The 18365-nt window shown below is 41.2% G+C and overlaps 1 protein-coding gene across 2 annotated transcripts in view; it reads left to right on the forward strand.

Moving 5' to 3' along the window:
* The window catches only part of aplp1 (amyloid beta (A4) precursor-like protein 1), a 39965-nt gene that overhangs the window by 363 nt on the left and 21237 nt on the right, over nucleotides 1-18365 (forward strand). The gene's annotated exons all lie outside the window — the stretch shown is intronic.

The following is an 18365-nucleotide window of genomic DNA, read 5'->3' on the forward strand; positions in this document are numbered from 1 at the left end:
CGTGTTTTTAGTTATGTTGAGATTATGCATACAGTTGCTCCTATCTGCATGTACTCATCTAGGGCAGGTTTAATTTGTAGATGCACCCTCGAGCAACGTCCCATGTCAACAAGAGTGATGACACACAGCGTTCATAAAAAGGCTGTAATGTTGAAATGCAAATATTGCTCTGTGATACTGACGGTAGGTCACACACTCAGGGGAGGCTTCATCAAGATGTGGTTTACAGTATGGTTTTGGTTGCTGCGTCAAGTCTGGGCCTGTTTTCTGAAAAGATGAATGTTACATGCGTTTTGTTGTGTGGAAGGATGGATATCAAATCCCATCTCATTGCATCCCATCTGGCCTTGTCAGGATGGGAAATCAGCTTGCATCCGTCCTTTAGAGAAGTGGTGCAGCTCTCGAGCAGGATGGGGTCATCACGCATATTCAATATCACGCATATTCAATTGCTGTTCCGTGTTCTTCATGAAAGAAAACGAAATAGATTTTGTTTTTTTTGAAGTGTCCCAAATGGATCTTAGAGAGAGAATCAGGAATACTGTGACGTATGAACCAGCGTCAGATTTCCAATGGATAATGTTTGTTCATACACCTCTGTTTCTAAATCTGTTGCCTTGATAATGCATGTGAGCAAACAAGAGGGCATGACTCTGATGTATTTCTGGACATAAACAGAGATAGGTGTATGTGCTAATGAGAAAAATGGGATCATCCTGTTGGCATCTGTCTCCATCAATAGGTAAAGGGGAAATGGTGAAAGTCACTTGTTCAGAGTGGCAGTCATCCAGGCCTCGAGCTGTTCACTCCTCCCTGCCGTCTCATCACGACTCACAGCAGACCCATAGTTTAATAGACTTGACCTTTATTTCTCAATAACTCTTCAGTCACCCTCACCCGTCATCTCCCCCTGTGACAGATGCGAGGCGGGATTTCAGGTTGGAGCATGTTCACGTGCGTGTGTAGGAGCAGGGTGGTGTTGGAGGTGTGTGTGAGGGAGATGGGGAGGAGGAGGAGGGTACATGAGGATGAGTCATGATGTCCCAGATGGAGCTGGGGTTCAGATCAAACGCACGTTTCCACCTGGAAATGACAAGCGAACACACCTGTTTCTGATATCTGACGTACAACATGGATCATCTGACCGCCGGTTCAGAATCTCCTTGAGTTTTTAAGACGGCTGGTGAGGTGTGTATTTATTTGCCATCTTCCACAGCGAATCTGTAACAAGTCATAAAGCCTCTCCTTTCATTCTGAAATAATTTCACTCCTCCATAAGAGCCTTAGCGGGATTACTGCTATGCCGAGGAACAGGCTTTAGCCTCATACAAGAAGACCTGCCCATGAAGGTTTACACTGAAGATTACACTGTAGGAGGGTTGACTGGCTGGATTACACTGTGGTATTAGACCCTAATAAAACTGTCAGTTTCCCTTAATTTACTCAACATTAATTCTATGAAGATGTGAATTGGGCAAATTTGTTTTGATCTTTCTATTACTGTGTAATATTCAAATGTGTTTGTTCATTTGGATTATGTCTAATCAGAGTGCAATCACACTTGACTTTAATTTTCAGACAGTATTTTGGATTAGTGCAGCCTCACTACACCTCTTCATTTGAATTTTTTTTAGAAATGCACATTCAGCATCATTCTGGGATGTTGTTATTGTTGTGAGTGGACAGACACATTGACGCCGGGCTGTCACATACGTCGCATGTCCAGTAATGGCTTCCGTGCTAGCTCAGCTTTGATAGCACAAATTTGTCGCAGCGCAAAAAGCATTTCGCTAATTGACACACAGAGCGGTTCTCTTCCTGACACGGAAGGTCACAGAAACGAGCACCTCCATGGCAGCCTGTAAACTTGTACAGTGCAGCCTCACATTAATGGGAAGTAGAAGCAGCTATGTTGTTTGTATAGTACCCTTCAGTCCTATCTTTAGTACACGTTACATGTCATGATACTCTGTGTGTGTGTGTGTGTGTGTGTGTGTGTGTGTGTGTGTGTGTGTGTGTGTGTGTGTGTGTGTGTGTGTGTGTGTGTGTGTGTGTGTCTGGACACTGTCCTTTTGACATCTTGATATTACTGTTGAAAATCAGTGACCAGGTCTGCTTCGTGGCAACATGTTGGATTTGAGATGATTGTTATACAAATGTATCTTGATACTGTACCTAAGACATTTCATTTGAGGTTTAACTCGAAAGAAACTCTTTAACCCATTGAACATTTCTCAAGCTATTTTCCAGGGATTGTATCCTGTATTATAGCTAACAATTATTTTCATCATCAATTAATATCATTTTTATTTGCTCAAGTAGTCACTTGTTTAGCTTATAAAATCCCAGATAATAGTGAAAAATCTTCATCACAATTTCATTTGAAAAAAGCTTGCTCTGTCTTACCAATATTGATATAGAACACCTTTGGGTGTCGAAACACCCAAAGGTGTTCTATATCAATATTTATTATGGTATAAGTGTAAGAAAACCTGCAAATATATACATATTTGAAAAGTGCACATCTTTGCACTGTTGCTTAAAAAAATAACACAATTTACTTGTCAAATTATTTGTCTGTTGATTAAGTAATTCATTAATGATTATTAATCATGATTTAAAATTACATATACCATTGCTTATGGTGCAGCCCTAGCATGATGGAGGTTATTGTCTAAAAAAAAAATCTATGAAGAAACTGTTCACAGATCAAATTTAACATGATTCTTTAACGGTTCTGGTCATTGATTTGCAAAGTTGCCTGCAATGTTTCATTACAACCAGTGATATTAATAAAAACAGCGAGTAAAACCGTTGACAGCTGACTAATTTGTATAACCTTGCAGTATAAAGTACATTGTCACACAAACCCAGGCTTAATTATTAGGGAAGCCCGATGATGTTGTGAATACTCACTTGTCACCACAACACGAAGCCAGACTGGAGCTAAGGAGTTCTGTGTTTGCTACAACAAAATCCCCATAAATTGGATGTAATGAAGGCAATCATTCTATCTATCATGCTATACATGAAATGAAAATAGTAAGTCACAAAGTTGCTGCGTAACCCGCCACTCCCCACTCTGCCACCAACTCATCACCACCAGCAGCAATTTCAGGCCTTGTGCTGGAACACAGCCATACCGATTCATGCACCTCCCACCCCCATCTGCCTTTCAATGCAGTAACACAAGAGGATTTGTTTAAAAAAAAAAAAAAAAAAAAAAAAAAAAGATAAGGACAACCAGAGCTCGCTCTCTCTCTCTCTCTCTCTCTCTCTCTCTCTCTCTCTCTCTCTCTCTCTCTCTCACACACACACACACACACACACACACACACACACACACACACACACACACACACACACACACACACACACACACACTCACTGCCCTACAGTCAATTAATTTTAGAGCTAAGAGATAATCGGGTTTCACTAATGGATTCCCGTGTGCTTGCTTCTCTCTACTATATCCGTGTGCCTGTGGGTATAAAACATACCATTTTATTGTATCACATGTTTTTCCCCCCGTTCTTTGGATCTGGCTTCCTTTCCAAGTTTTTGAAGTGCGGCACACACACAGGACCGGCTTTAGATCCTGCAGAGTCATTGTGAAATGAGAGCTGCATCGTAAACGCGCCGTAGCAATTGAGTTGTTACCAGAGGTGACAAACTAATGAGCGACACGAATGCACCCTTCGGGCCGCTGTTGCAATTGACAACATTGAAACAGTGCTTTGTGCTTTGTGGTTCAACGTGCTGTTGGAGGTGTTTCATTTTCATTCCCGCTGCCAGTTGTTTGGAGAGTCTGAGGTAGAAATGAAGAAAGTGTACATTTGTGTTTGTGTCCCCAGGTGTAGACTTCATCCAGTTATTCTGCAGAAAATAACTCAACATTAATTGTACATTTGCGCGGCATCCTCCTGATAGGTTTGGGGACACTGTGCCAAATCCCAATTAAAGATGATTCATCTTGTCTTCTGGCTTTTCTGAAATATTTTCAATTATGGATCTCAGTTAAAAAGGGGAGTAATTCCCAATTTAGAGTTTAATAATATTTGCTCGGGAGGCTCATCCCTGTACATCATCTCCATAGCATGTCATGCACTGCAATTGATGGGTTAATTTCTTTGGTTTGCCGGTTGCATGGCTCTTTCTAAGTTACACATATTCAAAGAGTACCATTTTAATAAGGGTTCTGATTAAAGCTGCTTCCAGTTTCCCAAAGATTGCTTTACCTTGCATCATCCACTTACTGAATGGTCAGATAAAACATATATATATATATGTAGATTTATGGGGCAATTTCAAGCGTGGAGCACTTGCAGATCAATGTATTACTGCTTGCACCTGCGTCTGTAACAGCTGAAACCCAGATGAGACTGTGCGCTTTAAACATGTGCAAGAGAATCCGTGTGTTTGCAAATCACAAGTTTGTCCAGTGTCACCTAGAGGGATTGAAAGACTGACAGAGCCATGCTGATGACATCCAGCTCTGCCTCCTCTCCGGAGTCTGGCAGGGCAGAGATATCACTCCAGCCCAACCTCTTCACACCCAGCATAGCTGCTTCAGTAAGCCTAATGGGTTGTATGTCTTTGGAAAAAGTGTAATGCTGGGGTAAAAGCGAGCTATTTAGTCCTGCTGCAGCCAGTGGGAGGTTTCAACCGAGCCCCCCTCTGAAACATCTGCAGTGTAGCGATAACACTTGTCCTCCATGTTCAGGAGGAAAAAGAGAGCTGAGTGAAAGAGATTGAGGGCTGGTAGAGAGAGAGAGAGAGAGAGAGAGGGGATTGCCCCGGCACATCGGATGATTTGAGAAACAGAGGAGGAGAGAAAGTGCAAGTGATGTAGCGCATGCAGAATGTTATGTGGGTTGCATGCTCAAGAAGGCAGCGCTATTCCTACCAAGCATCTGGCATGGGCAAGAAAAAAAACCTGTGGCCAGAGTGGAGAGCTAAGTTGCATGAATGCGGAACTGCAAAATCGAATTTCCTACAGGGTTTGAGAGTGTGTGGGGTTGAGATTGATCAGTATTAATATTCTACAGCAGAACACTGGAAACGGTAGAGAAATGGATTAACTCCCCTTGTGCTCCATCAAAAGGACAAAAAGCTAATATCCAACACATTCATCCAAATGTGAGAAAGATGGTTAGAAATCCCTTTTATGCACACAATTAGGTCACAGTCTACACTGACAGTAGAAGTACAAACGCGGACATACACATTCACCGCACACTTGCTGCTTTATAAGGATGGCACGCTGCAGAAGCTGCATCAATTATTGAAGGCCATGGAAAGGTCTGGGCTCTCGCTTGTCGACGAGGCTTTGGCACTTGTCACGCACCCCCTCAACAGTCAGACGCCAGCCCTCTCTCTGTCTTCATGCTACCTCGTTTGTATGCACCCCCCTTGTTCCCCACCGCCCACGTCCACACCACACCCTCACTCCGCTTAACACAAAAGAAAATCCCCACGCAGGTCTCCTCCCTGCCCCCCTCCCCCACCCCACCCCCATCCCAAAGGCACTTTTTACCCCTCCCCTCCTCCAACACTGCTTCTCCATCTGCCTCAGCAGCTCTCAGTGGCCAGTGACATCTTTTCACTTCCCGTGTGTATACTTTGATTGTTGTTGAATAATTCATGCTCCAAACTCATTCCTCTCTTTTATATATTTTTTCTCCCCTAGCTGTGCCTTTTCTTGTCCTTTTTTGATATTTTCAGAGATCTCACTCCGACTGTCTTTATTTGTAGTTATTTCTCTATTAGCACTACATCTGACTACTGCTCTTTAACAAACGTTTGACCATAAGATTGTCCTACTGTGTAATATAACACTGGTTTTGTTGAGCACATTTAAGGAGTTATTTTGTGGGCTTTTTTGTTTTACATTTTTCTCCAAAATGTGCCATCAAATTCCATCTTCCCTTTTTTTTTTTTTTTTACATTTCTCTGACTTCTCAGGTTGTGTGTGAACTCGTTGCATTCACCTGTGAGGTGTATGTGGGAGCAGTAAAGGTTTTTTGCTACTGAGTATTGGATATTCAATAAGTACCTGTTTTTGTCATTTAAAAGGCAATTCCGTGTAAGGCTATTGATGAATGCATTTATCAGTCCCTCCAGGAAACAATTAAAGCAAATTCAACCAATCTCGACAATATTTTGGGGGTTATTAATTTTGCCCAAATTCCCACAATTTCTCCGCAGTAAAGGTGCTAAATACAAACTCAGCTGAAGGCTTTTTAGCACAAAGTAAGCCTTTCCAAACAAAACTTTATCAACAAAAACAGCTCCTGATTTACAGTCAGCAAGGTTCTGTGTCCTCTCGTCTCACTGAAACAAAACACATGCCGGTTTATTGTAAAAAACAGCAAAACAGAGAGTGGTGGGGTTAACAAAACTGTGGTCTTTGAGAGGGAGGACATGATCCAAGGCCTTGAGTTGTACTTTCATCCATGAATTTATACACCATTACAGTTGTAAGGCATTTCACTTCATTGTTCAAACAGTGCCGTGTTTTCCTTGCATGCTTTTAACAGCGTCGGTATGCCACTGCTGAAATTAGACCACTGCTGCATTTTTCTTCAACAAGAGACGAGGAGAGCAGTCTTTCGGGACTCTTTAGAATTCATTACGTTACGTTAATTACGTTAAATTACTTTGTGCTATCTACATTTGTTGTCCAGGTCAATTCACACACCTGAGTAAAGCATATAAACGGGAAACTTAATTTAAGATCATGATGGTGCAGCAATTGTAACAACAAGCAGCGTATACGTAGAATTATCATTCGTCTAAGGAAAAAAAGTCCTGTAACTTAACTAACTGCACAATAACGTTGCACCAAACACTCATTCGATAGGGAAACACAACTTCAGGAGACCATTGAGATGTGATGTGATTTTGCTGACACTAGACTGAAAAAGACTGAAGTTATTTGATATTTTTTCAAATGAAAATATATCAAAATTATACAAAAGTTTATTTTGCTAAACAGCCAACAGCAGACCATTGATGTGTGAAGTGATGTTTATTAAGGAAAAAAAACAAGTAAGGATGAATAACTGGGAGAATGAGGATAAAGAAAATGTGGTGCTGTTGGGGCTTCTGTTAACAATACGATTTAGTCAGTGATGAGGGGAGACAAATAGTATTTCCGTCTTTTCTCAGCCCAGTCATTTGTCGAACAAGGCCAGGCAGTGCCAGTTAACAGCCAATACTTACACAACCTACGCTGACAAATTACTTTCCAGGAGTTTAAATCTGGGTTGGAAAATAACGTAATGAATGTACATGGCATAAATGGAAGTTCCACGCCCTGGTAAGGAGTCAATTTGTACAGATTGTCTCAATGATTAAACCATTTTGCCTTCAGTTGGACAGTCTGTGGAGACTTTATATCCAGAGGAAATGAGATAACACTAATATTTAATCTACTGCAGACTGCACAGCCAGCACACATTATCTCACCAGAGTGACCCCGTTCTAGAATAATACTGAGAGTCAAAGCAAGACAGGACATGTCAGCCTGACATGATCTCAGTTATTATTATTATTTTGTCAAAGAATTTATCCACCAATTTTTTTGTGCAAAAAGTCTGTGTTGAATATGATGCATACAGACAATAACTGGATAGTGGAGTAATACCACTATCTTGCTGGTTCGAAAGAAAATCGGACGATTTAAATCTGCACTTGCCCTTTCTTTTTCTTTTTTTCAAAGTATGTGTGAGCACAATTGAAGGAAGTCAGGGAAGGACAGAGAGTTGGTGATCTTGATTAAAGTAAAATGGAAAGATCATCAGCTGTGTGGTAACGTGTAGGCTGTGTGACTCTGAAGCAGGAATCCAGAGGGACACGTGACGCATTATTCAGTCAGCTATTGATTCACCACATTGAGATTTACAAAGCACAGCTCGTGAGCAAGAGTGGGATCATCAAAAAGAAAACAATATAATGGTCACTGATAGTGGTGGAATAATTGTTGATAACACACAAAATAGTTTTATGGTTTACTGTTAGCTATGTGTATATATGGTAAATAATAAAATATATAACAAATATTTTTTTTTCTTGGAAATGGGCTTTTATTAGCGATTGATTATAAACTTCACAATCATTTTTTGCCTATGTGATATTATTCTATTATCATAATGATATAGTATACATACTTACTTTTAGAATACTATATTGTTATTATTTATATCACTGTCTTCACACTATCACAAGACCGAACTGCTCTTCCTTCCGGGGAAAGACTCTCCCACCCTCGACCTGACAACTTGGACAAGTTGGACAACTGTGTTATCCCCGACCCTGACTGCTAGGAACCTCGGCGTGACACTCGACAGTCAACTCTCTCTTTCTGCCAACATCACTGCAACAACACATTCCTGTAGATACAGTGCATCCGGAAAGTATTCACAGCGCTTCACTTTTTCAACATTTTGTTATATTACAGCCTTATTCCAAAATGGATTAAATTAATTTTTTTCTCTCAAAATTCTACACACAATACCCCATAATGACAATGTGAAATAATTTTTTTTGAAATTTTTACAAATCTATTAAAAATCAAAAACAAAAAAATCACATGTACATAAGTATTCACAGCCTTTGCCATTACACTCAAAATTGAGCTCAGGTGCATCCTGTTTCCACTGATCATCATGAGATGTTTCTACAACTTGATTGGAGTCCACCTGTGGTAAATTCAGTGGATTGGACATGATTTGGGTCCAGTGTACATCCAGGACATGGTCCAACCCTACATCCCAGCCCGCTCACTCCGCTCTGCTTCTACCAATCGGCTTGTTGCTCCCTCACTGCGAGCTAAACACCCTACAAAATCACGACTGTTTGCTGTACTGGCTCCTAAATGGTGGAATGAACTCCCCAATGACATCAGGACAGCAGAAACTCTGTACATCTTCCGCCGCAAACTAAAAACACAGCTCTTCAGACTTCACTTTGAACAGTAGAACTTTAGTAGCACTTAAAATGACACTTACTGATAACACTTTGTAGTTTGGCTTTCTTGAAGAAATTGTATTTACTTGATTCCTGTTGTTCTGGGTTTTGTACCCTCATGGTTGAAATGCACTTATTGTAAGTCGCTTTGGATAAAAGCGTCAGCTAAATGTAATGTAATGTAATGTCTTGGCTTGACACATGTTTGTTGAAGGCTAGGCACCACCAAGGGCATTATTGTTGCCACTAATGTGTGCTGTATATTTACCTAAAATTATTGTGTAATTGTGCTTTGATTTGCAGATTTTTGGAAAAAAAATATAACTATTAAAAAAATGTACAATATCATAGGGGAAGCATTTTATTTTTTTCTCCATCAGAAAGAAACACAAGAAGCCCAAGTCAGTCTGGCTCAGTATTGTAAATGTAATTTACAATGGCGTGTAAACAACAGACAGGCAGTATTGAGGAAAGCTAACCAACAATTAAAGCAGCGAGCAGCGACCTGGCGAGGACAGAAAGTCGAACCAAACATATGCTGACTCTTTCATGTGGGAAAGATGGAGAGAGAGAGAGAGGGAGGAAGACTCAGAACGAGAGAGAGAGTGACATGCTTGAAATTCTGTGGGGAACCAGTTGCTACGGTAACAGGGAAGGTAGCTGGCTCCTGTGGGTGGTGTTACCATGGCAACCACCCTCAGTGGCCAAGTGATGCTGAGAGGGAGAAAGTAGAGGAGAAGGCTAAAAAAAAATATTTTTTTTTTTAAATGTGTGTTTACACGTTTGATGGGAACAAGTGAGACAGATGAAGAGGAGCGGAAGCTGAAGTCGAATGTGGAAGAGTGACACCAACTTTCTCTTGGAAATAAACTTTTGAGAACCATGGTTTGTGCTCGTTGTATAAGTGTCGTGGCAAGTCGGTCCCAGCTGAGTTGTTTGTCCCGCTGTTCATTAACAGAGCGCCTCATAACTGTAAGCCAAAGATGCTGAGCGGGGAACAGACTCTCCAAGAGACCCAGGAAGAAGAGGTTGTCCCCTCTACTTGTCTTCACAGGTGCAAGGGTCACACTAGCCATGCTGTGCTCTTTTACCAGCATTGGTGAACTGTCTGACCTCTCACTGGGAGTTAAAGACCAGTTTGTTCTCACTGTGGCGTTACCACATGCTTCTGAATTAAAGCACCAAATCAAATTTTGATGAAATCGGATGTCATACCATTAGACTTAGTGTGGTATATAATGGATTGTATATGGTATGAATCTGGGGTCTCTACCACTAATACAAACATAAATTGCTGCTTTTAACTTCCTGGTCACACAAATATAGATATATATAACAATAACAATATTAAGATGTACACACACACACACACACACACACACACACACACACACACACACACACACACACACACACACACACACACACACACACACACACACACACACACACACACACACACACACACACACACACACACACACCACTCTGCCTCTCTTGCTGGGGCTCACACAACATATAGTACATAACCTCAAAGCCTTATTTCCATGAGATGCATTTGCTAGACAGGCTCTCGGGGGAGCTGACACAGTGTAATCAGAATTGTATATGTGCATAAATAAGAGACAGAAGGAAAGAGACGTATGAATGTTTTAACCTCTATTCCAACTCCACCCCCACCCCTCCCCCTCTTCTGTCGCCACCTCTCTCAGCAGGATTTTACTCCATCTTCTGCTGAAAGCCTCTGCTGGTTTTATTGCTTTGCCACTATACATAGTTCAGCGCAGCTTTATTTATTTGGCATTTATAATCCCCCCCCCCAAAAAAAAAATAAAAAAAAAAAAAAAACCAGAACTTGACAGATACTAATTAAAGATTTTGACATTTTGATTGACGCCAGTTTAGTATGCTGGCATCATGAAAACTAAATTTCCAGAATCCTTTGCTTGTTTTAACAAGCACAAGATTCAGTGTAGTCGAGAAGACACACACACACACCAACTATGTGCAATGCTCAAAAAGTGCAGGAAGCGACAGAAAAAAGTAGAACTCGGGGAGAGATGACATGCGGATCCAAAGGAGAATACCCAGGAAGAATAACTCGCATTCAGATCTGCTGCAAAGACAACAGAGTCAAAGACTGAGTGAGGGGCCTGAGAGACCCACAGCTCGAGATAAGAAGGAGGCAAGAAGATCTTACTGATGCTTGCTGCCTGCTGTTTGTCACAGGCAGCGCAGAAAGATAGCCTGTCCTTAAGTGGATCAATTATTGCAGTCTTTTAACCCAAACATGCCCTTATTTAGGCTTGGAGATTACCTCTCAGTAATGTATTTAAAACATGCTCAAAGTCATGTCGATGTTGCTTTAAGACCTACAGTGCATCCGGAAAGTATTCGCTTCACTTTTACCACATTTTGTTATATTACAGCCTTATTTCAAAATGGATTAAATTCATTTTTCCCTCAAAATTCTACACACAATACCCCATAATGACAATGTGAAATAAAAATTTTTTTAAATTTTGCAAATCTATTAAAAATGAAAAAAAAAAAAAAAAAATCAAATGTACATAAGTATTCACAGCCTTTGCCATTACACTCAAAATTGAGCTCAGGTGCATCCTGTTTCCACTGATCATCCTTGAGATGTTTCTACAACTTGATTGGAGTCCACCTGTGGTAAATTCAGTGGATTGGACATGATTTGAAAAGACACACACCGTCTATAGAAGGTCCCACAGTTGACAGTGCATGTCAGAGCACAAACCAAGCCATGAAGTCCAAAGAATTGTCTGTAGACCTCCGAGACAGGATTGTATCGAGGCACAGATCTGGGGAAGGGTACAGAAAAGTTTCTGCAACATTGAAGGTCCCAATGAGCACAGTGGCCTCCATCATCCGTAAATGGAAGAAGTTTGGAACCACCAGGACTCTTCCTAGAGTCGGCCGCCCGGCCAAACTGAGCGATCGGGGCAGAAGGGCCTTAGTCAGGGAGGTGACCAAGAACCCGATGGTCACTGTGACAGAGCTCCAACGTTGCTTTGTGAAGAGATGAGAACCTTCCAGAAGGACAACCATCTCTGCAGCACTCCACCAAGCAGGCCTGTATGGTAGAGTGGCCAGACGGAAGCCACTCCTCAGTAAAAGGCTCATGACAGCCCACCTGGAGTTTACCAAAAGGCACCTGAAGGACTGTCAGACCATGAGAAACTAAATGCTCTGGTCTGATGAAACAAAGATTGAACTCTTTGGCCTGAATGCCAAGCGTCATGTCTGGAGGAAACCAGGCACCGCTCATCACCTGGCCAATACCATCTCTACGGTGAAGCATGGTGGTGGCAGCATCATGCTGTGGGGATGTTTTTCAGTGGCAGGAACTGGGAAACTAGTCAGGATGGAGGGAAAGATGAATGCAGCAATGTACAGAGACATCCTTGATGAAAACCTGCTCCAGAGCACTCTGGACCTCAGACTGGGGCGAAGGTTCATCTTCCAACAGGACAACGACCTGAAGCACACAGCCAAGATAACAAAGGAATGGCTTCGGGACAACTCTGTGAATGTCTTTGAGAGGCCCAGGCAGAGCCCAGAAATGAATTTAATCCATTTTGGAATAAGGCTGTAACATAACAAAATGTGTAAAAAGTGAAGCGCTGTGAATACTTTCCGGATGCACTGTACAGTCTAGTCTCCCCCTGCATCTATGCACACTTGTTGTACCTCACTCAGCTCAATATATGTCCTGTGTCTGAAACTGAAAATCATGCATGACTTCTGTATCTCCATTTTTGTGCTAAATTCACAATTTCAATTCAGAAATCCAGCTGAAAATCTGGCAGTGATTTCTAAAATGAATTTGAATTCAAAACAAGCTATGAACATTTTAAATACTGCTTCTGTCCTGTCGTGGTCTTACAATGATTTGAGGTATTTATGTATATTTAGCATGAAAATATGTTTTTTTTATTAATCAGAACAAGAGGATTAAACTATGTGGGAGACAAAAGCAACAATAGCTTTGTAGAAAGTAATTGTCTCAGTGTTTAGTATGATCACACATTTTAGCTACGACAATAAACAGCATATACTTAAGCCTGAAAATGGTTGCTGATAGAAATTTGACCCATTGAGTCCCAGATATGACTCAAGCCTTTTGAATGTATTTACAGCATAAATACAGATTTGGAGAGCTTGTTTGCATTGTGTCAATCTCAATCGGCCCACAGAAAATCCATGATTCAGTGTCAATTGTGTCGACATTATGATGATTCAGATAGACCTGCAGTGCTGAAATCTCTGCTAAGCCGTTGATTCCTTCAATCCCCTGAGGTAGCTCTTCAGCTTGAAATTGCATCTGCAGGCTCAAAATGTTTGGCATTAACATGTTGGCATTCCCATGTTGTGTTGCTTAACTGTGAAGGAGGTTCAGCTGTGTTACGCAACAGCAGAAATTCATTAACAATACCGACAGAAGACAAAATAATTTCAGTTTGGCTGTACTGAACAAACATAATCTTTCAGGTACTTCATGTTTCCGGACTCTGTTTCTCCGGCTGCATTTACAAAGCATTATTACACAGCTGTTTGTCTCCCACATATCTGCTGGGTGTGGCTGCATAGAACGGATTGTGAAAATGACCAATGCTTTATGTTTTTGTCTTTTCTGGAAGAGAACATTGGCAGTGTGCGTCATTATGCTGCATGACTCAGAAGAAGCATTCGTTGAAATGTGGGTGGAACTGAGAGGCAGACAAGCATAGTTACTCTACGCAGCACAAGTGTCACAATCACTTCTCATTCTGAATATTGCTCAATCGCTTTCCACAGAACTGGGAACACAGCGCATTAAATCAATTTTATATCTGTGGGAGTTTCCTTTTGTGTTTTTGTAATTGTAATGGACATTTCTGACACGTTTTACTGAAGCTGCTGAAAGGCAGGATGTGAAGAAAAGCAGGAAACATAGTTGTAACAATAATGCCTGCCATAATGGAAGCAAAATTTAGGTTTCATTATTATAAAGCAGGATGTGTTTCAACATGATATTTATCCCAGTCCCAGCTGGAAAAGGTGAAGTCAGCTGAGTCCAATGGCGTTATTGCACATGTGGGAAATCTGTGTCCAACTTAGATCATGTGATTCCAGGAGGAGACAGTGACCTTTACAAAGCAAAATCAGCCTCTCTTTCCTATGGCTCAGCTGCAGTCGTCTGGAGAGAGCTGGATGGAAAGCTATAGGCTAAAACCTTGAGAAAGGAGTTGCCACTCTGGATATAAACAGACCCCACTGGGCACAGCTTCGAGTAACCTAAATAACCACTATCATAAAAGAACTGGCACTGCCATCCTCCAGATCTATGGCATCTCCGGCAGTGATGCCAGCTGACATGGCCTGTATTTTGGACTATACTTCAAATTAAATCAAATATTGGGAGCTGGTTTTGGCCGCTGTTACAGACCTAGATGAACCCTGGTGATTATGGGGCCATCTGCTCCCAGTGTGCCCAGCTGGAGGCTGGACCACTGTAATCTGAACTGATGAAGCCTGATTTAGCCTGATGTTTGCACATCTCTGCAGCTAACAGCCTCTATCATAATGGTTGGTTGTCAAGTACTGAAATGAGGCATTCAGTTTCAATAAGTGACTTTACAGCCATGTGTGGTTTACAGGAGGAAGCTATAGAACAACACATAAAACACAATGCAACATGTTCTGCTCTGCCCATCAGTCTCTTTTGAATAGAAAATAAATGTCTTCAATTAGCCATTAGTCAGGGATGTATTATAATGAGTCAGTATGCAGAGCTAACTTGCTTTATCCTTTGTCCCTTCTGCACCAGGAGAGTCTGGCAGACTAATGTTGCCACTCTAATAACTACATGCCACACCAGGAAGAGGCCTGATGGAGCCTATGAATAATTAAACAACATGATTACAATAATGAATGCTCCTAAATCTATCTGGCCATTTAGCACTAGGGAGGGAGGCCAAACAGCAGAGTGTCACGCATTGTGTGAAAGCTGTTAGGGAGGGTAGAGGGAGACAGGAGGGACATCAAGGATAGGGCGGGCGAGAGGGTGGATCAAGCTCAGCCTTGGGAGTAGGCAGACGGAGAGAAGAAAAAGGGAAAATGGTGAAAGAGTAAAGGAGGGGCTCAGAAGCAGGAAGACACCCACTATTCAGCCATCTGTGCTGCAGAGATGCACAAAGACATGCTCAGGAAGGCTGGTTTGTGTGTTTCATAGATGTACGTGTTATGCATTTATGAGGCCTGTGTGGGTGTGTTTTTTACACGAGTGATGGTAATCGGCCGTGTTATTCTAATCAGGAGCAATCCGACCTTGACAAAGCTCATAGTGGGTCTAAAATTTGCTGGTTACATTTACTGTCTTTTTAAATTGATTGTATGCCCTATGTGATCAAATTCAGTGACTTGAAGGAGTGTTGAGAACAAATTTGTACTGTACAGGTTGTTATGTCTGGAGCTTTGATACTGTAAGACTGGGAGGAGGTATTATTGTGTCTGTAATTTCATAACTCTTCCTTCGCTTAAAGCATATGTCTTTAATGTCAAGTCGGAGTAAAATAGTAAGACACTTCTCAAATCAGAACCCGAGGTAACGAACAGATACTAGAATTTTACAAAGATGTTTTGTTTTTGTGATGTTCATCACTGCACTTTGTATTTTACTTAGATGGGATATCCCAGATCTCTGTAGCACAGTAGAGTAAGTAGAGATTAGCTCCCTAGGGGTATGATGTCTCAGGTTAATCATCAGCTGTCAGGCAAACTCCTTACAGTATATCTCTGACCTGAGAGTTTGTGTTTGTGTGGTACCTACTGTATCAAGTTGAAGTAGTGCTAATGTATTAAAGTTGATTTATATAAAAAACAAAAACAAATAGGTATCTAACAACATGTACACAAACCGGCTACACACATTTACAGTGGCATTTGGTTGTCAACCCTTTAGAATGTACTATATTTCTTTATAAATATGACCTAAAACATCATCAGATTTCCACACAAGTCCTAGAACCTAATTAAACAAATGAGGTAAAAATATGACTTTTTCTTCTTTGAGGAAAGTGATCCCATATCACATTATCTGAATATGTGAGCCTGTAGGATTAGCAGTTACTTGAAGGTTAAATTGGAGTTAGATTTTAGTCAATGGGATGATAAAAAGGTGTAAGTGGGAGCTTTGTTTTATTCAAAGAACAGGGTCTGAGCTTCACTACACATGTTAGTTAAAGTGTATCAGGGCACAAACAGGAGATTTCTGAGAAACTCAGAAAAAGAGTTGTTGATGCTCATCAGGTTGGAAAAGGCTACAAAACTCAAACCAAAGAGTTTGGTCTCCAACAAGCCACAGTCAGACAGATTCTGTATGGATGCATAAAAATTACAAAATTAAAAAAAAAAAGACCACCGTTACTCTCCCTGGAAGTGGTCGACCGACAAATATCACTACAAGAGGAAGGCATGTGACAGTCCACAAGGTTATGAAGAAGCCAGGGTAACTTCTAAACAACTACAGGCCTCTCTTACATTGGTTGTAGTTCATGAATGCACCATTAGGAGAACTCTGGACAACAATGGTGTGTATGGCAAGGTTGCAACAAGAAAGCCAATGCTCCACAGAAAGAACATTGCTGCCCATCTGCAGTTTTCAAAAAAAATCAAGTGGACAACCAGAAGGCTTCTGAACAACTGTTTTGTGGACAGATGAGACAAAAATAAAACTTTTTGTTTTAAATAAGGAGTGTTATGTATTGAGAAAGGAAAACACTGCATTCCAGCATTATTTAGAACTTTGTCCCATCTGTGAAACATGGTAGTGGTAGTATCATGATTTGGGCCTATTTCGCAGCATCAGGGTACAGGGACGACCTGCCGTCATTATTGTAATGATGAATCCTAAAATAAAACGGCCAAATCCAGAGGAAAATGTCAGAACATTTGTCTGCAAAATTAATACTAATTTGTTTAATTATGTTCTCTTTATCTATTTTTAGGACTTGTGTGAAATTTTGTTGATTTGTTTAGGTCATATTTATGCAAAAAAAATAGAAAATTAAAAAGGGTTCACCTACTTTAAATCACTATTGTATATAAATACAAGTGCATTCACAAAGTATTTACCTCAAATAATTGTGTGGATGTAAGATGACAAAAAGTATAGAGCTAATGAATTATAGGTACACTAAACATACATACATTAAAGCAGAATCAAAAACAGATTCAATCATAATTGCATGCAAGGGATTAACAATGCTTTGTGAAATCAGAGGCCCTGTATGACTGTTATTGTATACATAACATGACATGTTGCTCCCAGCCCATCTGCTCAGACTATTTGATATGGCTCTTCAATGTACAGCTTTGTACAAGCAACGGCTTGTAAAAGGTGACAAAGGATGGGTGGGCTTCTCCCCTCTGCCTATTCTGCTCTGGCTTGCCTGCCAGGGCCGAGAGATTGCATCATTAAAGAGGATGAAGTCATCCTGCAACATAAGGGTGGAACAGGTGCTGAAAATTTAATTAGAACAGGATGGAAGATGCTGCTGGAACATGTAAATGTACTGCCCTGGCCCAACCTCAGCACCGACTGACAGAAGTATTTGTGTTCAGCTTAGAACAGATCATATCTGTTGTTTTGTTTGCCCCACACTGCAGCAAAATGTCCTCTTTAAGAGGGATCGTTGTGGAAATATAATGAACCATTACTGTATCTGAACCAGCTGTTCCACTACATCTGGTCCGGTGCAGTGTGTTCTTATCTCTATGGGATCATTTCCTTTCTCTCCTTTTCTTTTTTGCTGTGGAGGTACACGTGTGATTACAAAGTCAGGCAGTGCAGTCAGTATGCAGTGGCTATGGAGAAGCAGAGAAGAGAAACAATAGACTATCGGGGGAGCTAACGGAGGCAAAGAATCTGGTGAAAAGGCTGAAAGCCAATCGATGTCTCTGGCTTTATATCACCAGGTTGTTATTAATGATGCAGCGTTCCCTGCAGTGGGGAGCTGTCAGGCTTCTGGGCCGTCTGCCTGTTCAGCCTCATCAGCACGAGGACATGATATGTGGAGCTCAGGATGGTTGAACAGCACCGCTTTACTAACTTCTGAACCCTTGCCCCCTACATGCTTGCAGACTGTACTGTTCAGAGATGCTTCAGTACACTACAGAGTAGCTCTGCAGCCTGTCTTCTACTGGAGAAGCGTCATTGTTGACAGATTGTGAAGCACTTCTTGTGAAGCCGACTGGATCAGCGTGTTCAGAGAGTTCAGAGACAGTCTCCACACTCTAAAGTCTAATTAGCTTCAAAATGGAAATTGGGTACCACCAAGACACTGAAAATCTTGTACTACATGTTTGTCAGTCCTAAGAGAAAT

The sequence above is a fragment of the Brachyistius frenatus genome, unplaced genomic scaffold (assembly GCF_029030835.1).
Source record: "Brachyistius frenatus isolate BFR_SWC_R1_liver_20210118 unplaced genomic scaffold, ASM2903083v1 Contig_20, whole genome shotgun sequence".
NCBI lineage: Eukaryota > Metazoa > Chordata > Actinopteri > Embiotocidae > Brachyistius > Brachyistius frenatus.